Source organism: Rissa tridactyla, chromosome 5 (assembly GCF_028500815.1).
Source record: "Rissa tridactyla isolate bRisTri1 chromosome 5, bRisTri1.patW.cur.20221130, whole genome shotgun sequence".
Classification (NCBI taxonomy): Eukaryota; Metazoa; Chordata; class Aves; order Charadriiformes; family Laridae; genus Rissa; species Rissa tridactyla.
The window spans coordinates 33,428,103-33,454,288 of NC_071470.1; the positions used below are offsets into that span (position 1 = coordinate 33,428,103).

At 44.2% G+C, this 26,186-nt stretch overlaps 1 long non-coding RNA gene across 1 annotated transcript; it reads left to right on the plus strand.

The window, feature by feature from the left end:
• Nucleotides 1-12,709: 12,709 nt before the first annotated feature.
• On the plus strand, nucleotides 12,710-23,611 carry LOC128910579 (uncharacterized). The gene is made up of 6 exons (XR_008466773.1): nucleotides 12,710-12,827; nucleotides 13,539-13,645; nucleotides 18,440-18,659; nucleotides 19,367-19,426; nucleotides 19,627-19,756; nucleotides 20,143-23,611. It is a non-coding gene; the product is annotated as an uncharacterized LOC128910579 (long non-coding RNA).
• Nucleotides 23,612-26,186: the final 2,575 nt, after the last annotated feature.

The window sequence follows — 26,186 nt, forward strand, 5'->3', positions numbered from 1 at the left end:
TGGGTTGTTTACTGCCTGCCTTGGAGACTCATCTGGGAATTGGAAAGCTGAGCTGTCTCCTTTCTTTCCCGACAGCCGGGGTGTCCCTGTGCCAGCAGACGTGGCAGGGTGCTGGAGGACTACAGCCTCCCTGAGCCACAGCTACAGCCAAAGGGACACTGCGCTGAGACCATGTGCAGATGCTGGACCTGGGAGGGGGCTTCAGACCACAGCCTGCCTTTGCAGGGCTCTAATTTGGGAGGAAAACATTGTCTTGCTGGTCAACAGAGCATCTTTGAATTGTGCTTGCTCACCCACGCACTCCTTGTTGCGCCACGGGGGTGGTTTGTGCGTTCACCTTTTACACTGGGGGCCTCAGAAGGGCTTTTCCTGGGCATGGCAATGAGAATGTTTTAGCCAGTTATTTTGAACAGAAGCGTTCTGGACAAGGAAAAGGTTCCCTCAGCTTCACCTGGGGAAAAGCCTTTGCTTCCCTCATGGGTGATGGCTGTTGCTGAGGCTGTGGGAACAAGGCTAGGGCTGGTCCTCGGGGTCTCAACTCTGCAGGTTCGTGCAGCAGCAGCTTTGCTGGTAAGCGGGGAGATGGGGTCTGTGCCATGGCCCATTTCCATTTCCTTTGGGTGAAATCTTTTTTCTACCTTTTTCTCCCCCCCCCAAGCTATTTGACCTTTTGTTCACCACCCTGAGGTCCCTGTGAAGAGCACTGGTGCACAGGTGCAAGTTATCTGTGCATCATCCTTTGCAGCGTCATTGATGGATCAAATCCTGACTTGCCCCTGTAGAGAAGGAGCAGCTTTGCACTTTCTCCCGAATTTTCTCCCATACCCTGAGAGAGGGAGGATAGACATAAGGTTTGGTGGCCAGGTCCTCTTCTCTCCAGAGGCTCTTGGCTTTTCTCTCACAGGTGGGCAGCCCAGATGGGTCCTACCTAAGACACTGACGACAGTCATGGCTGTTTGCCCATCTGCTCTGCCCAGTGTCTGGTGTTACAGCGACAGGGGACAACAGAGCCACCCCACCAGGGGTTCCTTGTTGGGAGGTGGGGCTGTGGCCCCTTACTCCATGGGGAGACACAGTCCAGCCTGCGGGGGAAGTGTTACTCAAGCCCAGTGTCTTGCATGGGGCAGTGCTGCTGGCAGGGCAAGGATGTGGATCTTGGTGGCCAGTTGGGCTGGTATCCTCTGCACTGAATGAGGGGGGACCATCTTCCTCAAAGAACTTCATTATGCCAGGCCTGGAGGGGTGGGTAGGGAGACACCACAGGCAAGTGATTTGGTTAACGTGTGGATCTCCTCGCAGAACCTCCAGATCCCTGCACGTGCTCCAAAGTCTGCACTTGTGCTCATAAGCCAAGTCATCACGAGCAGATTTGCCTATTTTGAGGGCAGAGTGACTCTTGGGTTTGCAAACCAAGGTTTGGTTCCTATTAACAGAAGATCTAAACCCAGAACCCAACGGGCATGCCTTTACTGCAGGAACAAGGGCTCGGCAAGTGCCGCAGCAAACGCTACCTCCTTGCAAATGCAAATGGGACAGGGGAAAAGTCTTCCCATAACTATTTGGCAGCACGCCTGAGGTTTATAGGCTAAAAGCATTCACATGTGAGTGCGACAAGCAAACACGGCAGCCTTGAGGTGTGAGATCTTTGTTCCCTTCGAGTCACTTTCACGAGAAACCCTGCGTGATCCCATGGCAAAATCGCCCCATTTCTAGGTGTGCTGTTGACTCGACGACGTTCATAACTCCACTGGACTAGTGTGTTCCCTGCATCCTTTTAACTGGCAGCTTTTCAGTGTGCATTTGCCTTCACTTTGAAGGCTGTGACAAAAAGCAGCTCTCTGTATGCCTCCTCCGAGAGGTTTTGCTATCTGCTCCCCAGCAAGTGTCAGGACGTGCAGGCAAAGACTGGCCTCGCGTTGCCAAGTTTGGAGTCATTTCCTCCTCCCAAGTGCTCGAGGCTGTCTGGAGCAGAGGTTGTACTTGAGGCTCATCTGTAGCCCTCAGCAAACTTTTCATAAACAGGAAAGAGCCCCGGGGAGGACAAGAAGACAGAAATCAGTCCTGCTCTGATCTTTTGTTCTTCCCCTCCCCTTTTGTCTTAAAACTAACAATGCGTCGCTTGATTTGCTGCACTGAGAGCTGCCAGATGGAAGTAAAACTCCTTTCTCCATGAGCGCGTGGCGGTCCTCGGCAAGGCCTGCGGTGCGCTGCTCACTGCACAGCCATGGCCAGACCTTGGTTGCAGCTGAGGAAATGCCACCTACTGGACCCACTCCCTGATTGCAGCAGACATGCTTGCAAAAAGACTGTGTAAGAGAGGAAAGTAGGTACAACCACAGCCGCTGCCTGGGAGAGGACTCCTCCAGCCATCCCAAGGTACAGGGGTGGTACCATAATTCTCAAGAGCTTACCACAGCAAGTTCAGCACAGATTAATTAGGGGGAACCTAAAGGTGCTAGCAAGTGACAAGGACCTTCGCTCTGCAGCTGGGACATGTTCTCTTTCCCAGGCTTTCCAGCCTGGAAGAGCAGAGGGAACCCTACCAGAGGGGTTAGACAGCAACCAAGGCGTTATCTCAGCCCTGTGTCACTTTTTGTTTTGTTTCCTTCCGTAATGTCACTGCTGTGAAGGGGAGGGAAGCCTTTTGTTTATCAAATGTTCTATCCAGATTTTCACTGCAGCCCACCCCCCACATGCTGGCAGCTTCCCTGAGTGCCAGAAGGCAGTCGGGAAATCTTCCCAAGCTAACGAGGCTTGTCCTGCTCTGAGGGGGCAATGGACCAGGGACTCTATGGCAGAATGCAGCTCTCTCAAAGTAAATCCCTTCAAAACTGGAGAAAAGGGCTGGTCCTCTCCTGTGAGATCTGTTCCTGGCCCTTCAAGGCTACTGAAAATATAGACAGATGAGGAAATGAGTGGTGCAATGCAGTTTGTCCTGGAGACAGGAGGCATAGTCTAATGATAAGGTTACCCAACGGGAGCAAGAAGTAGGAGCCAGCTCTCTGCTGAGTGCCGGAATTACCAAGTCTCATTTCTCTCCACCTGGCATCTTTCTAGCCCCATGAGCCTTCCCTTTGTGGCTATCTGTTGGGCCAACTTCAACAGGACATGCCTTGATCCAGCAGTGCCAGTACCCTTGTGCTCAACATACCTTCCTGCTACATGAGGATTCGAATCTTTTCCAGGTAGAGGAGGAACTCTGGTTTCTCACATCCCAGGTGAGCTCCTGCCAGTGAGCAATACCGCAAAATGAAGCTTCCAGCAGCTGTTTTCAGGTACAGTGATGCCTCAGCTGGCTTTCTGTAACTCACCTTTGTCACTTGGGGCTGCACCCACAGAGGATCCTGACTCCTCCTTGGCAGCTAGAGTACCACTGAAACCATCATGGGAGTTTCCTTCCAAGACTCTTTTCTTCCACTCTTCCCCAAGACCCCAAAGGGGTTTGTGAGGGTTTGGATCCATTACACGTCTGCAAGGCACTTGGCTGTAGAGAGCCACATCATGAGGTTATTATACACTGTGTGCGCCTCAGTGGGGGTGAGGTGGTTAATGACTAACTTGTAAAGCTGCTCAGTGCATGGGCGAACTGAGTAGGTGTTCTCAGAAACAGCTGTGCCAGTTTCCCCTGTCAGGATGGGCTTGGGTGCTGGCCAGCTTTCCTGTCACTCTCTCTGTTTGCAAAGCTTTGCGGGGTTGAGTTTTGGTTTCTGAAACCCGTCAGGCACAAATGATGAAACTCAAAAGCAGCATTTCTTGGTTTTGCAGGACTCTATACCAGTGCTTTGTTATTCTGTAAGATGCTGAAGTCATAGTACTACTGCCAAGAAGCTCCGATCTGTGACTTACACATTGATTACACCAGGAGGAGAAGCCCAAATCCATTTGGATGATCCTCATCATACCAAGAGCTCAAGGGTCTGTATCTAGTGCCTGGAAAGCTGGGCTTGAGTATGGGTGGGAGCTACTAACTTGGCCATTTTGTCATTCTAGCTTTTAATCTCCTACATCATAAATTTTCCAGTGTATTTATCACTTTGCATGAAAATCTTTCTAGACAGGACTGTCCACCAAATGTTAATATGTTCAGCTGTCACAAAAACGTTCTGAGGCCGAGACGTGCAGAAAGTTCTTTTTGATCCAAGGGGCAGACTGCTTTTCTCTCACTGGTCTCATGACCTGGGAGCAGTAACAGGCGAGTCAGACTTTGTGTACCAGCCCCAATTTGGCACATGCAATATAGCATCCTGTCCACCGCTCTTGGTGCCCAGACCTTGTCCTCTAGGCTGCTGAACGTGTCGTGTCCCCGACACTGATATTTCTGGAGAGAGCAGAGACTCCTAGAATGATTTGTTCCCTTACAAAACTGGAAATAGGAGTTTCCACCCACTCATACTATTTATAAGTAAATAGTAACAGCATTAAACTGGAACCCCTGCTGTTCCTGACACCACTCAAAGACTATGTGGTTGTTACAGTCCCATCATGGGGCCTGCGGGTGTAAAAGACGCAGCTTGTTTTGAACCGTTTCCCGTTTATTCTTACTGAACCTGAGCACCTCTGAGCCAGAGGTCTGTCTCTTGCTTTGCTTCCTTCTCTCAGTCTACCTCTGCAGACTAAAATGGGGGGGTTCTGGTAGACCTTGTCACATATGTGTAGTTTGGCCATCTCAAAATGAAATACCTGCTTGGCCTCAGGCTCCTAATTTCCCGTCCTCAGCACATGTTATAGGTGGCATCTGGGTTCACCGGTATGAATTGTGAATAGTCATGCTCTTTGCAAGGGCCAGGGGAAACTAAACCTAGAAATGGAGAAGCCTATTTCTGGTGCGATTGCGTCTGGGGGCCTATCCCTCCGTCAGCTCTTTTCAAGCTGAAAAGTTGATGCAGTCACTTGGCACACAGATGCTGCTGCAGGTCTCTGATCAACGTTGCCCTCCACGTTACCTGTTGTAGTTTTGCTGTTGAGAAATATTGACCAGGGCTGTCTAAAATTTCCAGAATTTGAGGGTGTGCAATGGACTTTTTATTTTGTTCTCTGTCTTCTTCTAATAACTCCTATCACTCTCTTTTTCAAAGCTATTGAGCTGGAATTTTCAGACAATTATTCACAATTACTTCAGTCCTTTTCCTACGCATGGCTAGGATGATTTTTACCACATACATTAATCTGTGCTAATTGACACTGACTTTTAACTGCGGTTTCATTGCCTGGTTACTCAGTGTCATGAGATCCTCTCACAATTACTCACATTCAGGCTTAGATCTGAAAATCCTGGATAACTTTTAGTACTTGATCATTGGTCATTTCATTGCTCATCCCTTTTTCAGATCGCTATGATTGCACGAAACAGCTGAAATTTCAGCACAAGTTACAAGGTGTTGGGGGACTTTCCAGAAACTCTTCTTCTGTTATATATGTCAGAATGTGCATATATACAAAATATGCACACATACGTACATACGCATATACATGTGTGCATACTTATTGTTACTTATGCCTAGTTTTAACTTCCTATGTTTTAATCTGATGTGAGTTTATGATAATCCGTGAAAATAATTTCTTTAGAGCCTTTACCAGCTGTCAATACTTTTCAAAACCCAAGCGCAGTGAATCAACCAAACTGCTCTGGCCCTCATGCCTGGCAATCCTTCAGAAATATCTAACAGATTTTTGAGGTGTGACTTACCTTTACAAAAGCTATGCTGATTTCTATTGATTGATTCATTGTTCCATTGATCTACCTCTTTACAGAATCATAGACACGCTGGTTGAAAGGGACCTCTGGAGGTCTCTAGTTCAACCGGCCATTCAAAGCAGGGCTGCTGCCAACAGTAAGTCAGGCCAGCTCAGCCTTTGTCTGACCAAGTTTGAAAACCTCCAAGGGCGGAGTTTCTACTCCCTCTTAAGTTACAGGTCCCAAAGCTGCCAGTCTGAGCCTCCTGGGCTGCAACTTGGGAACCTCTTCTGCTACCCTTTCTTATTGTCCCTTGCTCTGCCCTCTACCACTGGCAAGAGGAGTGTGGTTCCATTATTTATTGCTCTTCTTCCAGTGCTTTGAGTTTGGGAACACTCCATCCTTGAAGATATTCAAAACTGGAGCAGACAGCACTGAAAGTGACCCTGTTTCAAGCAGGGGTTGGAGTAGGCATCTCCAGAGGTCCCTTGCAACCTAAATTATTCCATGATTTTGCAATTAGGCTGGACTCTAATAGTAGGTTTCTCCGCAAGGGACATCAGTCCAAGGTGACATATTAGGAGGTGTCATCTACTAAAGCACAATTCTGGCATCCCAGGTATTGTTTGGAAATTTTCCAGGCAGGTATACTTGAGAATCCTTGGCATGTTGGAGAAATGTGAACAAATCAGCACAGGAAGTGTTTTTCAAGCATTTCCTCCATGTGTTTGGTTGGTGTTTCTGGGATGTGCCAGTCTTGAGAAAGGGGCTGTGAATTGACGTTCTGCCACTCTCCTATCTTGGGTTGTCAGCCCATTTTTGGATCCAGTGCTTGTTATAATAGAAAGGTGACTGGAAAACAAAGCTCACGTCAGCCCTTATCAGCAGAACATTCTCTTGAAGATAAAGAGCTGGAAGGCAGCATGGTAGGAGCGGTGAATCATATCAGAGCCAGCAGCAAAACACTTAAATGCTGAAATAATTCAGCATCTGCTCAGAGCAAGAACCATCCATATGAAAGACACTAATCTGTCATAGACTTCAAGGCTGGAAGGGATTATGATGCTCTTTCAGTCTGACCTCCTACATGATTCAGACCATAAGATAGCATTTTGCATCAAGCTCATAGCTTCCAAATGAGCTTGAAAAAGGCATCCACTCTTGACTCTCTCTGTTTTGGGGAGATCATGGTAAGGTTATCCTCACAGCTAGGAAAAATACCGTCTATCTCAGTGCTTTATTTCAGCTTTCACCCACTGAGATTTGTGATGGTGGTAGTTTTGTTGTTTGGGATTTTTTTGGTTTGTTTTTTTTTTTTTTTTTTCTGGACTAAGCATTCTTCTACTGTCAGGAGAAGTTTAGTTTCCAAGAACAAGTTTGACCAACTTTGTCACCTTTTTCAATACCTTCAGTAGGACCCAGAAGAACTATTTCTGGCTGGGTAGTAGGTATTTCAGATAACCTTGACCTTATCTTGTTTCTGCTAACAGTGATCCTCTGTAAAACAGAGATAATACTACTTCCCTCCCTCTCACAGGTGTTGGCTGGAAAAAAAAAGACCATTAACATTTCTCAAATGCTACAGTGGGAGGCAAATATGAAGTCAGTCGGAGATCAGAGGCTGGATATTGCATTCCAAAATATGGTTTAGTGCAGCAATCTTATCTACTGGAAACCAAGTCTTCTGATATTGCCAGAAGATATGGTCTGCATTTTCATATATGGATATTGGTGTTCTGAATCAAAAGACATCATCTGAAAGCATTTGTGTACCGCAATAACTGGATACACATGAAAGAGAGAAGGTATTTGGGGACAGTATGGATTAATTGTTTCCCTTGGAAGGGGCCTTGGGATAAGCAATGTAGACCTTGTTAAGAGTATTTCTCATGGGAAAAGACTTATAAAGGTGTAAAAGCAGAAGCTGGTCTATTTGAGTCTGTTCATCTGTTTACTCTAGATGGGGCTTTTACTTGTAATGGAGCCAGTGGTCTCAGCTATCAGCCGAGCCATTTACAGTCAAAGGCTAGACCAAAATAGCTTCCAGGTCCTTCTGATTTTCTATTTTTGTCAATGATCTACTTAAATGCTGACTACATCCCATTTAGGACACTCAGATCAATCTAATTGGCTAAGCATCAGTTAGCTGCACAGTGGCGGAGGAGTGGGTCGTCTCTCTATATTTAAAATGAATGTATACGTGATGACCTTGTGTCGATGGCTACAGGCACGCCTGGCATGGCCAACTGCAGAGTCATGGCTGAGGACTGAGGAAGATGCTTCACCTGAGTACGAGGCTGGTGTCTCGTGGTGCTCAAGACGCAAAGTGCTATCCACATAGGGATGAGTCAAGAAAGTGGATGCTTTCCCTCCATTGCTTCCCATGCTGGAGTCAGCTTGTCTGCTGAGAGGTCACCAGGGCTGGATTCAGCTTTCCTGGTGATGGGGAATGACTCGGTGGTGTGGGAGTGCTCTCAGCCACTTGTCATGGAACGTCTCTGCTCCGCTCAGCTATGACCTTCTCCTGAAGGCCCAGGGAAGTTCTCCCCTCTGTCCTCTGTCTTCTGTTATTTATAAGTGATGTAAGTGGCTTTATTTATCTAGTGCCCCAAACACACGTGGTGCTGAGCTGGTACTTGTACTTGACCAACCGCCCAGAAATCCATCCATATTTTCATATGCAGGGACTGAAAGGCTAATGCAACTGTCCCTCTCTGCTACCCTGTTGACAAGTTATCATAAGCAGAGCTGTCTCCAAGTCTGTATGACAGAATTCATTTGTCCTCAGTGGAAAAAAGAAATACTGACAAGAAATCTGAGCCTTCTTCCAGAATATTCTGGAGTGAAAGCGTTGGTCACATGCCTTGTGTAGCTGCTCTAGATCATTTGCAGGTTCACAGAGAGCGGTCCTGCATTAACCTGCAAAGCAGAAATGCAGAACAGGTTGGGTCTAGCTCTCAGAGGGATTACTCTGCACACTTGCCTGTGTGGTGCCAAAGTGTCTCACCTTCTGATTTTCAAATCCTGGATACCACGCAGGAGACGATTTTTGAAAATCCCCTTCACCTTGTTGTTTATGAGGCTACAAAGACTCTAAAGAAAACAAATGAAAAAAGGAAACATCCTCTCTTCTCTAACTATTTTTAAATGTAAGCAGCTAAAACCGATGAGTCCAAGGATGGAGTCATCAGTGGGGAAAGGACTGGGCCAATTGCGTGTTTGGGAGCTGTTGGGCACATCAGAGCGGTTGTGCTCGATGGCATTGGCTGCTCACAGCCTTGGCTTTGTTTAGAGAGCACGTGCAGTCTGTATGGGGCTATTTAAAAATAACCCAAACTCAAGATCACAGGACCAGACACAAGAAAGTCCTGGTGGTTTTGCCACAGCTTCGAGGTCAGGCCATAACTGACCATGGCAAAACCAACAAATTCTTTAATGTTGTTATGTATTACTTCAATTAATTAAACACTAGGAAACCCAAGTTATAGCCCAGGTCTTTTCTGGGGTAGTAATTACAAAAACCGCTTTGGTAAGATTATATGTAGCTAGAATGGGTTGTTGGTGGGTTTTCTTTTTTTTTTTTTTTCCCTCTTTCCTTTTATTTTTCCTTTTTTAATAATTTTTTTTTTCCAGTGAAAAAGGTTTTGTAAATTATTATTTCCTTCCAGAAATTTTTGAAGAAAAAATAAAAGGGCCTGGCATTTTCCCCACCCACACCTCTTGGATTTCTTTCAGAAATGCTACGATCATGACGATATTTTGGCTTTGACAAATGGGAAACTTTTGGATGCCAGTGTGGAATATAGGTGTGTTTTGTCTCTTCCTCCTGCTGAGGACATGCCCAGTTGTTTTTTTGTGCTAATGGTGTTGTTCCTGTTTTGGGCTTTTCTGGTATCCTGTTAGCAATACACCACAGAATGTTTTAACTAACAATGTTAGTTACAGGGAGTATGCAAACGTATTGTTTCTCAGGCTCCTAAAAGCTCTACTTCTAATGCATGGCAAAATAAATATATTAAATGGATAATAACCCCCAATCTAAGCAGTATGCAAACTAAACCCCAGGTGCTTACTTTACAGCAGTAACTTTCCTGGTGTTACCCTACACGTCATTCCAACGGCATTAGTGCAGTTGAAAAGGAATGGAAATTTCAGTTTTATTTGATTATATGATATGGGGAAAACTCGTGTGGCATCGCTGGTTTGAATTTAATAGCATGGGCTCGGTTGATTGGGTGTTTCATTGCTCTTTGCTGACCTGTTGTGCAGCTGAGGACACAGGAGCTCTGAGCAGCCGTTTCCTCCATCTCCCCCCTCTCAGAGAAAGGAAAAGCATTTGCCAAGGTGATCTGCTCCCAGAAAAAATTGCATTTGTGAACATAGCCTGTCTTTGGGAAGAGCTATGGTTCAAACGCAACCCTTATTTTTAGTGGAGAAGGTCCGTTGCCCCATGCTACATGAGAGCTGGACAGCATGTAGATCCTTATGCTTCCTGTGGACTCTGGGTGCACTGCACCAGGAACTTTATTGCATTTTTCCGTCTTTTCCCATGCAGTGGCGGCTGGATGCCCCTGGCACCCCTGCTGCCCCTGAGGCCATGGGAAGTTCTGGAGGGACGGGTGGTCACCAGGTGAACAGGCTGCAAATAAATAAATAAATGCCTGGGGGGTGTATCAGGTTCAGGTCGGCTTGTGTGACAGGGAAGAACACGGCATGCAGAATGGACGGGAACAGATTTTGTTTAAATTTAGCAGCAGCGTTGTCGTTGGAATAGGCTGATGAGAACTTGGCACCTAACTCCTCACCTCGTACTGCTCCCCCCAGTAGGGTTGTCGGCCTTCAAAGAGAACATTGCTGGTGCGTAGCCTGGGCAAGCACCCTTTAAATAACCTGTTCCTTTCTGTGGACTATTTTGCTGAGCCATTCTGGTTTCTTAGCATCCACAACAGCCTTCGTGTGCTAGCGCTCCAGTCCGTGGAGGGGTTTCAGTCCCACAGCAGGAGCAGGTGGACTGTGAACTGGTGTGAACTTCCCCATCAGACCACCATCACCTGCATTTTTGGGGTCTGTGCCATGACCCCTCTCCCACCCCATGGTCCAGGTAGCAGATGCATCTGGTTGGGCTGATCTGCCATCTCTTGAAGACGATACTTCCAGGTACCACGAGACCACTCTATGATGCCCAGGAGCCAGCACCTTCTTCCTCTTCTCCTCGCTCTCTCCCAGCCCTCTCCCTGCACAGGGTGAGTGGGATCTGGGTTTGTTGTCACCAACTGCTCATCATCTCAGCACCACTTCTAGGCTTGTCCCTCCCATGCCAAGCCCCACTGTTTGTCTTCTGGGATGTGATGCCTCCAAGCTGCCCTAGTGCAACCTTGGGTCAGGGGACACTGGCACAAGATTTTGGCATCTGGCGACCCCAGGTCTCCCATGACTACCTCCTTAAATGAATCCCATGCAGCTCTGTGAACTTTCTTAACTCAGCAAGTGAGGGAGCCTACTGGAAACTGGGCTGCCATCAGCTTCCTGTCTGTACGGATATTGTAGATCTGTATTTTGCCTGATATTTTGCCAGAAAGTTACCAAGGAAATTGTATGCCTTTCTCCAAAGCTGGGAGAGTCCCATGCTTATTGACAGGTCCTGCTAGACTGCTGGGAAGCCAGCAAAGAGAAAAACCTTATGCCCTATCCATCCTTCCCATCCCAGAGGAAATAGCCCTGTGCATTTTCTTATGTTGGCACATGATAAACACCAGTGCTGTCCTGTTTTCTAGTTGCGTCTTGATCCTCTCACTTTCCACCATGAAGATGCCACTGCTGTCCCTGTCACCGCCTTCTGGTCCTTTGAACCTGCTGAACATGGCTGGTGTTCCCATTGCTGGGATGGGGACAGGGCTGTCCACTTCATGTAGCCCTACAGAAAGCACGTGCTGGCTACAGTGGAAGGGAGCAATGGATGTCACTGGGGAGGAGTGCTGCAGACTCTGTCAGCTCATCAGGGCTCATTTCAATGCTGCTGTGTTTGCTTTATTTTGGGCAGCAGAGTTAATGACCCCTTAAATGAGTATTTACAGCTGCCTTTTTTCAGCCTAATTGGAAAAAAAAAAAAAGTATTTTCAAAAAGTTGAGTGCCCCTGTTTCATGAAGCAACAACCTGGCTTTTTCCCCCTTTGCTTCCAGATTACAACCACCAGGAGCAATGTTTGTTTTCTACCCTCAGGATTCAATTGCAGAGTGTGTTAAGCACCCTGAAGAAAGAACCCTTGCTCAGTGTCCGTGCTGCTTAGCTCAGGTCAGCAGCATTTTTAGTAGAGATGGCCTTTGAATGTCCCTAGTGCTGCAGGTATCTTTGGACCCTCTTCCAGAGATGGAAGAAGAAAGCTTTGTCTCTCCTTTCTGTGCTTAGATGAAATCAAAATGGTGCACTGAAAAATCCAAAGGAGCTTCTGGACAGAAGTTTTTGGAAGTCTAATGCTGAAAATATGAAACTTTAGACCAGCGTTTTTCTGCATACTGCAATAGCCAGGAACTATGTCCCCACTGAGGCTGTAGAACCGAACACTAGTAAACTGTGTGTTATAGGAGCTGTGGGAGCTGGGGATGTTGCTATGCTCACATTTTAAAGTCTTTTTCCCTATCCTCCTCCCTGCACAAGAAACTAGCCCAGGCTGTCTGGGGAGAAGACCTCTGTCAAGCACTCTCATTGACAAAATAAAGCCCCCTGCACTGAGATTAGGAGGAACTTTCTGGTCGTGGGAACCTTTAGACAAGGATATATGAGCCTCCCCCTCCTGCCCTGGCGGTGACCCCAGCTCCAGTCACAGTTCTGCAGCACGCAACCATGACCAGGGCAGCTCATGACTCTTGGCCGTGGACCACAGAGCCCATAAAGGCAAAATGTGAGCTCCAGAGGTAACCTCACTTTGTGTGGTGGCCCCGGTGAGCATAAGGTGGACAAAGCTGCTGGAGCATCCTCGTGCCATGCGTCTGTCGAGGAGCAGCATCATGGTGCGCTGCCTTGGCACAGCGGGGAGTGGCACCGAGAGCTGTTGGCCGCCGGGAAGGGGACAAGGAAAAGGCGACCGTCTTTCCAAAACAGAGTGTGTTGCAGCTGCCTGTGGAGCTGCCTTGCAAAGTGATGGGGTATATGTGTGTAAGAGAAAAAACTATAGAAAATAATAGCATAATTGGCACTGGCTGGCAGGCTAAAACTTCAGCAGAGGCTGTGATTATACTTGTCACTATCTGTTAACCTTCAAAACAGGTGTTGCGCGTTTAAAGTGCCAAAATGGTGCTCAGGCTGCAATCTGTGTTTGTGCGGACTGTGGTGATAGGAGCGTGGGCTGGGGGAAGGGCCGGGGGGCTTGCCAAATGGGCACGGGCACAGAAAAGGGACGGTCCTGGGCAGGCGGTGAGAGTGACGCAAATGGACTTGGCTGGTTTTGAAAGGTGGGGTACCTCCCGGCGGTGCTGGGACCAAGCAGGACATGTCCTCAGCTGATGGCAGACGGTGCTCCAGTGAGGACACCCAGGGAAGGGGCTCCTCTTTTGTAGGCTGATTTAACTGCTGAAGGGCTTGGGCCAGGTTTATTAAAGTTCTCAGATTACTGAAATTCAGCTGGAGGAACCTTGAATCCTGACAAAATCCTGATTTTTTACTTGGTTTAAGGAATTAGGACTATAATGCTTTGTTGCACTCTCAGTCCAGCTCAGTGTCTTTCTTTAATATATTTGTGTTCTGTTTCCTTTTTATAAAAGCCATAAAAACTGTAAAAATGTTGCTTTTAATAATTTTTTGGGAAAAAAATTAGAATGCAATATTTCAGTCAAAAATAAAAAAAAAGCACTTTCCTTTTTCTTCCAGGGAATATTTATATTATCAAATATTGTGACGACAAGTGTCTTGGGATCTTGCAAGGCTGTATTGCTAAGTAAGTCAACAAGCAACGTAACGCTTGGCTTGTGTGGAAGGTGAGTGAACGATATTCAAATGGGAAGATTAGGGTAGGGCTCTTAAGAATACCTAAAGAATCTGAAATAAAAGGCTTCGAAGAATAATGTCAGAGGTAAAGATCAGAAGATTGCAAGGTGCTAATAACCGGTAGCTGGCGTGACTTGCAGAGCAAAAAGACTGTCAACGCATGAAAAGTCTCCTTATTAGCTTTAAAATCCAAACTCAGACTGGGATGAAAATGTGCTTATACCATATGTATGAACAAGATAATCTTGTGTCCAAGTTCCATTGCGAGATTCCTTTTAATGCAATCCATAAGTCAGGTCATCCGACTGCTTTTTAAACTTAGCATACACCTGTCTTGTGCCTTGTCCCAAATGAGAACGGATGAGAAATACATCTCATCCGGACGGGCGTGACTGTCGTCGAGCAGAAATAGCTGATTGTTGACATGCTAACAGATTTTTCTCTAATTGTTGATGAAACTCCAGAGTTGGTATTTTTTTTCCTCCCCCTAATGTTTATTAAACAGATCTTGGTTTGGGCGTGAAGTCAGCAGGTGTGGAAAATATGTTTCTATCATCAAAGGTGGTGCTGCAGGGTATTGTCTCGGTTTGGGGTCTTTTTTTACATGTATTCTGGAATATTGCAAATCATGATGTGATAACCAAGTACCTGTAAACAGTCGCTTGGCAGCATATCTTGATTATCAGAGATGTGATGCAAATGTGTCTTCATACCTTAGGCGTTCTCATACCGTGCACCTCCTACCCTGCTCCTGCAAGCGGGGGAGTTCGCACCGAAGGCTAAGGCTTAGGGTGACCTGAGCAAAATTGCTGGTCATTTCTTAGCTCTCCACTGCAAGACAGAGGCGGCTCTGGTTTGTCTGACTGGGGAGGACAGTCTTGGTACAAGGGATTTGCATCCCCTGCAAGCCTGGCTCGGATGCAGTGTTATTTCCCAGCTGGAGCTGGAAGGGCACACACAGCATTTGGGAGAACGCCGTCATTTTCCTTCCTTTGAAAGAGTCAACAGGCACATCCAAAAGTGAGGAAGAATAAATTCTCACAGAGAACAAAACGCAGAGAGAAATCAATGCAAAGCTTTGGTTTGTACTTGCTCTTGAAAACAGGCACAAGTGTTTGCAAAAGTCTGGGGGTAGTTGCACCCTTCAGACATCATGCACCAAGAGGACAGAGCCATGAAGCAGAGAAGTTTCCATAAAGTTGAGGAACAATGAGGTCTTTGAAAGATGATTTGCTTTAAAGCAGTAAGCAATGCCTTCTCTACAGTCCCGAGGAGAAATTTTATTACAGAGAGAAACATATATTGAAAAATTTCCTTGGAAAAGAGAGCTCTGTTTTCCTGCTGCAAAGTGTTGGAGCATTTTCTCTGAAAAAATTAGATGTTAAGGGCGGGATTTAACTTTCTGATCAAGGTGGGTGTCTTCTTCAGGCAAATAACTCTCCAGTTTTCAACGACTGTGTTGACTACGTTTCCACTGATTGCAGCGGGAATTTGGACACCCCGCTATGCTCCTGTGTCCTAATCTGGGATTTCAATCCCAACCCTCAAATCACGGACAGTTTTAAAGCAGGTGTGATGGTTTGGAGATTGAAAGTGAGCTTTGCCTCCGTATGGTGAAAGGGCTGCTGGAAAATGCAGAAATGACTGCACAAAGCAACCAGCAACGCGAACCCCAGTCATTGCCTGAACTCGGTACCCTGTCGTTGAATGCTCCATCTGCAAGTGGTGAGCATGTGCTGGGATTATTTCAGAAAGTTCAGGACAAAAAGGGAATTTGTTTCTTCACCCCAAGAAATTCAATGTGCCTTATTTCAGCAAAGAAATGACAGATTTAAAAAAAAAAAAAAAAGTGTTTCAGTTATTTACGGAGACCGTGCTTCATGCCTGTTTCTGACTTGAGTAGAAATTACATGAGGTTGGCTGTTTCTCTTCTACTTATTTCCCAAATACTTTATTTCTTTCTATTGGAGGTTAATTACTGAAGCGTGTGTAAAAATAGAGGCGAGAAGAGTATCTCATATCAGCCATGGGTTTCTGCAGCTGTTCTGGATTGCGCTGCTTCTAAATCTTTATACCATTGCTAAAAGACGATACTAACAAAACCCTAATACTGTATCACCACAACTAACCAACATTTACAAATTACAGCTGGTAATTTTCAATGAAAAACTATATCAAATTGTACCGGCCCTAATTAGGACCTCCTCCATAAGTTTGATAACAAACAGTTTTTCAAGGAACGTAAGTCTGAATTTTGTGTCACGTTTTCCTAACCCGCAAGTATTTCTTACCTGGGGGATAAAGTGAATATTTTACATCTTTTCTGGAGATGAGAACATGTGAGAACAACGGGTCCTATCTGTCTCTGTCTTTTGCAGTGATTATATTAGCGGCTTTTAGGAGCTCTGTTTTCCATAAATTTTTGCAAAACGTTATTATTTAAAGTACCTGCTTGAATTCTTTAGCAGTTAAATCTTGTACCAAATTTTCTGTTATTACTACCCTCACTAAGTGTCAGGCTGACAGACGTATACTTATTTGATCATTTCCTTTACCGTGTCCAAACACTGCCATATTTGCTTTCTCTCAAGTTTCTGCCGCTTCTGGACCTGAGTTATTAAAATCAGCATCCAGAGGAGCTTCCTAACCCGCTTTTTTAGTAATCCTCGTACAAGGCACCTGGTTGTACTGATATTAAAAAGTTACTTTAGTAGTGACTCTTTTACATCAGTGTTGATTATGGCTAGAGTGGAAAATACTCATCCTTTCCTTATGATATGAACACAAGGTCTGGGTTTCTCCTGGGCAAGGAATGGATGTGTTTGTTAAACGCTTCTGACTTTCTGCATTATTACTGACTATTCTGGTGCTTTTACTGTTCATGGGCTAATCGTCTTGGTAGGGTTACTCTTGGTCCCAATGGACTCAAACATCTGCTTCTTACTGCCTTTTTCTTTGGCCATATGTATTTCTTTATGTCCCTTTGCTTCATTATTAATTTTATATAGCTCCAGGAAGTATTTTCAGTGTTTACAACATCTATCTTCTAAACATCCATCCATTCATCTTTATTATTGCTCTTTTTGCATCTGTTTCTATCCTAGATTGTTTTTGGAACCATGTTATCTTAGCTACAGTTTTAGTTGTTTGGGTTTTTTTGTTTTGTTGTGTTTTGTTTTGTTTTGTTATTTGGCTCTTTTTACATCTAGCTAAATAAATTTAAACTATTCATTACAGGCATCACATTTAGCCTTCAGTTCTTCCTTACAGCTGACTTGTACTTGATTCAGCTTTGTGAAACTGGCCGTCTTGAAATAACACGTGTTTTTGACTGGCTTAGACAGGAATCAAACATAACCAGTTCCACCTTAGTTACCGTTAAGTTTTACTTCTTGCTGAGAAAATTGTCGTCCATGATTTGTAGAAACTCCAGAGAAGACAGTGCTGCTGGCAGGAGATTTTGATATGTATCATTCAGAGTAAAGTTTCCCATGACATTTCAGCACCCATGGTAGATAAATGGCTTTGGAGCTGCCCCACCTAATTTTGAGGGTGGCTTAGCATTTTGGAGCGGGCAGCTATTCTAGCCTCCTTTTGTACTGTACCCCTTTGGACATGACCCACAAGCAGCCAAAATCATTCACTCCTGAGTCATCACTGCTACAAAAGAAATTAATGCCAGTCTCAGTCTCTTTTGCACACCTGATCCTCCTGTGGGAGGTTATGGTCACTGCTCCCACCCCACTCGTGAAAGCAGATGTTTTCTCTGGGTTTCATTAGAACAAATCAATCAAAAATAGCAATTTGACAGTGAATTTTTAGAAATATTTCACAAACGTTGATGAACATTTTAAATTGTTCTTCAAAGGTTATAGTTTTGATACTAAACCCTGTGTTTCCCCATCCCCAAAATACAATTTTGTTCTCTCAGCACCTTTAGGTTTAACATCTATAAAATGCCTTATCTTTTAATTTGAGTTTCTTCTAAAAGCTGTGAATGAGGGAAATGAAAGTCCATTGCTTTCAGAAGGCTACTTTCTGAACTGTGCTCTTGCACACCTCAGAGAAAACACATGGTAAAGAGGGAAGCAATGACAAGAACTTCAGAGGCCAAGTCATAGTTGATGTGACTTCTGTGCTCATCAGCAAAGCCAAGAAAAACTCTCTGTAATCAGAAAAATCGTGTTAAGAAATTCAAGTGAACCAAAACAGGATACATCCTTTTTCATTCTCCTTTTAGTTATTCAAAAAGCCAGGCTCTCACCATCTTTTTGGGTCCAGCAGACCTCGCATGGAAGAATTCCCAGTATTTCAGTGTCAATTTTCAGCATTCAAAAGTGCTGGTCCAGAAGGGAATACACAGAAGGGTAGCGACGCCCCTGGGGGTAGGAGGCCCCATGGAGACATTGCTGTCCTCGAGGTGGAATCTTCCAAGCAGCATGCCCAGCACAGGGGCAAAATGTGCCTGAAAGACAAATATTGACCTCTGACAGAGCTTGAAGAAATTCATGGGGGTGTTTCCAGGAGTTTATGAAATAACCAGAAATGGAGATAAGTCCCAGGCTATCTATTTCATCAGCTAAGAAATTGTTGACTGAAGCCTAGCGTGAGCCAAGTACCTACATGTGCAGGGTTTCAATGAATTAATCATGTCTTCAGATGTGGAGCCTGCTAGTTAGTTTAATTACTGTCCTGTGTTTTTGTGTTTGTTTTGGTTTTTTTGGGTTTTTTTTTAGTAGCTAAATGGATCCAGTGACAATGAATCTTATTTCATTTTTTAATAGATGAAAGAGAAGCAGGCTTCAAAACAGATAATGAATTTCTTCTAACTCGTCTGGAGACTGAAGAGCCATAATTCTGATTGATCAGATATAGTCTGCTTCAGAGAGGCACCAGATGTGATCCAGATTTTAAATAGATGCTGCTACTGTCAAAATGCATTCGCTCCCTCCTGGTATAACAAAGTGAAGTCCATCTGTCTGGAGTTGTGCACTTTTTTTAGTGGTAATAACAGTTAACATCAACAATAAGCTTTGTCTCATTAGTATCACATAATCCCTACTACCAAGTCCCCAGTTTCTGGTCCCCATATTATCTGCCATGGAAAAAATAAAGACCACAGCAGGAGCTAAGAAGGTCAGTGCATTCTCAGGGTAATCAGCTGTAGTAAATTCAATTCTGACAAGACAAGGCTTGCAAATGTCTGGGGAATTAAGGGATCATCTATAATTTCATATGTTGAGTGGGAAAGTGTCCTTCCAAACATTTATTAATTACAGATGAGGATGGTATGGTGGCCATCCTCAGAGAGATTTCTTCTGAAGCAAAGCAAGAAAAATAGATTTAACTGTTTGCTGCTGCTTCTAAAGAAAAACTAATGATCTTAGCAATTGGCCTTGCAATAGTTTCAGTCAGTATTCTTTCTCTCCTAGTTTTTATTCCTCTGTCTTAGCAACTGATGCCTGTCACCCTTTATGAGACTTTTTGCATTAAATTCTCCCAATGTGATCAACCGAGAAGTCTTTCCTTGGCTGTAGTCTGGCTCAGTGCCATCTCTCCAGGGTTTGCAGTCCTTAAGAAGTAACAGGTAAAGAACAACAGACAAAAGAGCTTCCCATTTAGAATTGAACCTTTCACTTGAAGATCTCTGAGCATTTTAGAAATCTTAATTACTCCTCTTTGAGGTCTGTATTGTCTTTTCTGTTTTACAGATGAGGAAATTAAAACACAGGAAGGTTAGAACTAATGTTTTCCAGCTTGGGCCACTGAAGGTAAGCACTTACGTCCACAACTTTCTTCCTCAAGAGGAAGACCTCAACACTTTCAAACTCATTTTTGCACCATTTTTTGGAATGTGTTGGCTATAAGCTTACCCAAGAAGTCACCAAAAATCACTAGAATTTCTGACAAAGCCATTTAATTATCTTAAAAAGAAGGGATTCAAAGTGTATGGATTTTTTATTTCCCTTAGTGAAACCAAGGCTAAGGAGGAGAAATGAATGCTAAATCCATTGGGGGACTAAATATCCAGGAAAGAAAAGAGCTGTTTAAATAAAAGAATAAACCTGCCGTGAGAACAGATTGATGTCAGTTAATCATAAGTAAGTATGGACCGGAAATTAGGTTTGTAATAATCAAAGGAGTGAGGTCTGGGGACAAATGGGTAATCTGGGGGCAATAACATCACTTGGGTTGAGATGGACTTGCACCAGAGTCCGGGAGGGATAAGGGAACACTGTACTGGCACCTCCAAGGGACTGGATTTGGTGGTCCAAAGCGTCCTTCTCCATGCTGTGTTCACAGGATTGCAAACCAGTTTCCTAAGCCCTGGACACACATAAATGGTGGGACAAACTGGTCTTTCTCCCTGCAGGGGACCCTGGGTATTTCTTGTTTAGCGTCTACGTCATTTGGGTAGGAAAATGCTATTGATGCCGCAGGAAGAAAATGAATACCTGGTGATATCAAATACTGCTCTCCTTTTCAGACCTGTGGTGCCTCGTATGCCAGATTGCAGCTATTGTATGAAGAATTTTCAGTTCCTTTTTGTGTCTGGCGGCTGATTGAATGTTCATATTATTTATGGCAGAAAACAGCAGTGTACTTTTGAGCCTGAGGAAGCTGGGAAAGTGCAGTGGGTGTCAATCAATTAAGCTATTCAACTTATTTATGAAACAAGACAAAACAATGTCTAGGATATGAATTCCCATCTCAATAGGATCCTCCCTGATATAAAATGTCAGAGCTGAAAAAGGGTCAGCTTGTGACCCTTGAATATTCTTTTAAACTATTTGCAAATCAATACCTCTTCTCTGGGTTTGTTCAGGGACCATCGTTCCCTTTTATTATAAGTCACGGGGCATAGACTGCTTATCAGTGAGTATGGAGACAGATCACTACACTAAAGGAGCAGCTGCCTTTGGAGACTCGGTCTGACTCTCATTTATAGGGGAGGCTAAATTCACACTACCCTGGCAATACAAAGGGTTTTAAAGTTAGTGTAACTATATTTTTTGCTGACTCTTGGGCTCCTTTACAGCTGCTGAAAGAGCAAAGAAGTCCTTCTCTGTGCATGCAGTTGCGATTGTCGCCCTCTTACTAGTGCCTTTATCAGCCATGACCATCATCTCCCATTTTCTCTTCCACATGCTTAGTGTTAGGACGTCCTTCTGCATCCCTGTGTATCTGGGTTTTGGGATTCTAGTCCCGAATTGTCTCCCTCTCTCTCTTAACAGTTCTGCTAGCAATAACCTGTTTGGTACAGGTAGGCCTTGAGTGGACAGATGGCCTGATCCTCAGCTGAGCATCTGGCCTATTAAGCTGTCTAAAAAGCCATCATCTTTACAAATCCTGGTCTTAATCCCATTGCCCACTGTGTGACCTGTGGGGGTTTCAGATCAGTGCCAAAAAGGGGAAGAGGAGGAGGAGGAGGGCAGCTGGAGGATCCACCGAATCAAGGGGAGAGAGGGAGATGCCTGCAGGGCAAGTCGACTGGCTGAGCACTGGGGATGTGCCCGTTTCTCACAAGGAGATGGAGAAGGTCAATAGTCCTGCTGGACCAGAGAGTCTATCTTGATCTCTCCTGCAAGGAGAACATACACAAAACAAATCCTTGAAACAGTCCAGGCCTTTGGATAGGTTTGTCTAAGGGACCTCCCATTGCATCTCCTTGTGACATCTTCTTTCTACATGTGAAAACATGGCATCATCCCAATGCCTTTCAGCAGCATTTGGGCAAGCTGAAGCCCAAGCAGGTGAACTGAGGATAAAACAACAGAAGAAATGCCGTGTTGTCTACAGAGTTATATCAATAAGAAGAGAGATTTTTGCACTAGATGACCTTTAAAGGTCCCTTCCAACCCAAAACATTCTGTGATTATATGATTCTGTGATAAAAGGAAGACAATGGTTTGCAAGGGAGTGAGTCGTTCATGTCAGTGATCCTGTCTACTAACAGCATGCCATTCGTCAGAGGAAATCAATATACACATTTTTTGGCTAGATGGCCAGCAATGTGGTATATCCACAAAACACCTGTGAGAAAGGAACCCTTCCTCTCATTTATCCCTGTTAGAGAAAGAATCTTGAGACAGATATTTGGTAGTGGTAATAACCTGAGAAAAAGTGAGGAATTTAAAAAAAAAAAATAAAATCTGAACTTGCATAGTGCTTAGTGACCTGGAAATGGTATTGAATTCAGCTCTGATTCCTCCAGCTGTAGGTTTTGAGGTAGATCCGAATTTTACAAATTTGTAATAGACTACCCCAAAACCTCAGGCCCAAATATAAAATAACTTGGAGTGGCTTGGATCAGATTCTTTTAGAATTAAAGATATTAAATTGACTAGTTGAATTCCCTGAGATTTCCCCAAAAATTGTTCACACAAAATTCAGAGGAATTCTTTAAAAATAAATAAGCACACAGAATCACAGAATGGTAGGGTTGGAAGGGACCTCTGGAGATCATTTAGTCCAACCCCCCTGCCAGAGCAGGGTCACCTAGAGCAGGTTGCACAGGAACACGTCCAGGTGAGTTTTGAACGTCTCCAGAGACGGAGACTCCACCACCTCTCTGGGCAGCCTGTTCCAGTGCTCTGCCACCCTCAAAGTAAAGGAATTCCTTCTCATATTTAGGTGGAACTTCCTATGCTCAAGTTTGTGCCCAGTACCTCTTGTCCTGTCCCCAGGCACCACTGAAAAGAGCCTGGCCCCATCCTCCTGACACCCACCCTTTCAGTATTTATAAGCTTTGAGAAGATCCCCCCTCAGTCATCTGTTTTCCAGACTGAAGACACCCAAATCCTTCAGCCTTTCTTCATAAGAGAGATGTTCCAGTCCCCTAATCATCTTGGTAGCCCTTTGCTGCACCGTCTCCAGCAGCTCCCTGTCCTTGAACCGGGGAGCCCAGAACTGGACACAGTACTCCATGTGCGGCCTCACCAAGGCAGAGTAGAGGCTACATTAAGTTCTTTATGGTAACTAAGTTTAGAGACGGTCCCCTTCTGTTTTTCAAATCTACAATATTTTATTTTAAAATGTATTTTTAAAAGGTCAGGATAGTAATAATTATTTTTTTCGACCCATTTTAATACCTCATCAAGTGAGTACTTGTGATACGTACAGTTTGTGCTGCTGGAAAAAAAATAAATCAGTGAGTCTCCCCCACGTCTATAAAAGGAAATTTGGACACTGCTTCGTGTGCAAGTTTGTTTGCACTCACTCATTCTGGTGCGCGCCTGTACTGATGTCTGCACAGGTAGGAAACATGAAATAGAAGCCCGCAAAGAGTCTCTCGTTGTTGTTTGGGGCTTTTTTTACAGGATTTTCCCTTAATTAAGGGATCTTGGAGAAATTGCTGTTCACTTGGATCTAGGATGTGCAATAAATTCCTACATCAACACAAAAGGTTCAAAAAGAAAATGAACCCCTGGGCATGAGCTGGACTGTAACGCAAGCTTTCTCTATTTATTATAGAGAGCCAATCTTCAACTTTATGCCAATCAGTCCAAATTTTTGTTTCAGGCTTCCATCTAGCAAAGTGATTTAAGGACATTCTTAACTTTAAGTGCATATAGAGTACTATAAAATACCATTCAAAAGGCCTACTCACAGGTACAACTTAACTTTAATATGCACAGGGAAGTGCTGCAAGCATAATATTTGCCCCAAAATAATAAATCAAAAATGTTTAACATCAAAATAAAAACCAAGCAGCTCGTTAGCTATCAATTCACAATTAAGGTAGAGAAAGGCAGTCCAACAACAAGAAAGTAACATCTAAGTTCTAACTATGGGCACGAAAGCAATATATTTAATATGGCACTCACTGGAAAACTTTCTAGACAGCTCTGTCACAGAAAAGTAAAATTAAATTGGGTGAAAACATCTCGAGGAATGGAATATGAATGTTGAAAAAGGAAATTTCCAGTCAGCCAAAGGTTTGTTATTAATAGACATTTGCCACACAATACTTCTTAGAAATAAATTTGGAGTTGGAAGTTCACCGTGATGTAGCTATTAAAAAAAAAAGAAAAAGAAAAAGCTGATGAATCGCAGTTGCTTCCCTATAAATAAAGAGTAACTAACCAAGGAACCATCTGTCGGTGTATGATTACCAACTTTCTTTTTGTCTTTCAAAACAGCCTGAGAAATCAAGGGCACCGGGAGTAAAGCGGAGAGCACACACACACTGCAGGCTCGCCGGCAGCCAGCCCCAGAGGATTCCATCCCATCCTTGCCTTTTTCCCTTGGTGCACTAATTTCATACTGCTGGTTCTCATCTGGCGCGCCTGTATATTTCAAACACACGCTGAACACTAAAAGGGTTATTCTGCAGTAAATGTGGCTAATTTTCGTACAGTTGAGATTTGCAAGGTAAAACTTTTCTAACAGAGGAAAATCCTTAAGTCCTCTCTCTCAGTTTGTGAAACCAACAGAATAATATTAATTCATTTTTTCCCCTGCTATTGAATAGTAAAAAGCCTGGGATACCCTGGGAAAATATATTCTTAATGGTTTTCTTAAGGCTGAATGCCCTACTAGCAGTAAGAAAGACAAAGCAGTAAGATCTAAGGCCTCTCAGTCTCTAGAAAACTGCAGAGGTTTTTATGCTGGAAAAATGAGGGATTTATTCCTTTTTTCGGTCAGATGAGTTCAGGGTCAATGTACAATTTCTCTTTTTGTTTCTATTCCAATGACCACCTATTTTGGGGTGGTTTATTCCCCCAAACTCCATCTGACTCCGATCAAACTCACCGCATCTGGCTCTTTGTTGGTGAAGGCGCGTTACAGTGTTTATAGCCACATACCCGCAGCCCACACGAAACCCAGCACCCCTCAAACCCCTTTGTGAAGGAAGAACGAGGGACACCAATAGATTTGCCAGTGAAAAGCTGCTCACATCCTAGCCAAAATTATATTTTCTAAGTTATTTTTTTGCAGATCTCCCCATCCCTGCCCATGACTCCATCCCTTGCCCTTCCTCATCTCCTCCAGCCGTTCTCATGCCCCAGGCACCCGTGCCCCAGGCTCCCTTCTCAGCTTCTTTCCCAGCTGCATTTCCCCTTGTCCCTAGCCCTTAATCCTTGCTTCCCACCTCCAGCCCAGTGGCTGAGAGCAGGTGGAAAGGCAGGTGATAGTATAAACATTTATGTCAGGAAGACTGCACCTAAAAGGGTTTCCTGATGGAGTTGTCACCCGAAAAAAAAAAAAAAATAGTGAAAAAAAATCAAACTCAAAAATGTATGTACAAATCCACGGAGAGGCATCTTTCCTTTGCACGACCAGCAAAACAAAGACTCCCTTTGTATAATCAGTAGTAAACCCTAGATGCATGAAATTAAACAGACCTGAAGTTGCCAGGATCAGACCCTTGATGTATTTCTAAAGGAGGCTTACAATGGGAAGCCAGACAGCAATAACTATCCTACAATTACACGAGTACAGCAACTCTTTACATGTACATCTTGCCAGTTTGATATGTTGGTTTCTGACTCTTGTCAAGTGTAAAAAAAAAACCCCTCCCACTGCAGTTTCTGTTTCTTTACCTAATATACTTATTTACATGTTAGTGTTGCACCAGCCAGTGCAGCATCTAGGTGCCAGTGAATATCCTATGGGCACAGAATTAAGCAAATAAAACAATTTGGAAGCAGCTCTAATAAGCACCATCCCATTGCATGCCTGGAAATTCTTTAAGACTCATTAAGCAGTCAGCAAATAAGACACATTTGTCTCCCATTAAAGAGTAAATTGGAAATACTGAAAGGAAACCTATGCAGGGCTGTGATTTGTCAGAAAGCGTATTAGCAGGAACAGCCACAGTATGTTTAGCAGTTGGGTATGACTTAAAGCAGGAACTGGAGTGAGAGGAACTATTTTAAATCAGCTCTATTAATACTCTGAAAGTACATTTAAAAGCATCAGCAGTTACAGCCATCTTTGACTCTTCCAGGAGGAAGTTGCCATTTGTTGCAGAGCTGCTGTTGCCTTAATTTGACACTCAATATGTGTTTTCCCCACAGTATTAGATATCTTGGGCTCCATCCAGGACACATTTGGAAATGAACTGATCCCTGTAGTTCCTATGCAACGATGAGATTTACTACTTAGGTCGACACGTATCTTCGGTGAGTCAAATAAACATAAGGAGCATTAATTAGGGCTGCTTGCTGAATTTAGATTGCATTCACACAACCTGATACGGTAGCTGGTGGGGCCAGGCTGGTTCAGCCAAGGTCACATGGGGTGAGATAGGCAGTGATAAGGGCCTGGGTCAGCTGCAGGCTGAAAAATAAACCAGCCCTGCTGATCTCCTACCCAGCCTCTAGGCTGACTTTGGGAAACTCCTTGGAGTTTACCTGAATTTAAAGAATTAAGGCTTAAAAAACCCAAACAAACAACCTTGCCTAGATAAAGAAAGGTTGAGATCATTTAGGGACATGTCAGCGGGAGAGAACTACTGTGATATTATAACTGATGCTTTGGCACACTACAGTAGTCAGACATATATGTGAGTAAGTGAGTATTATA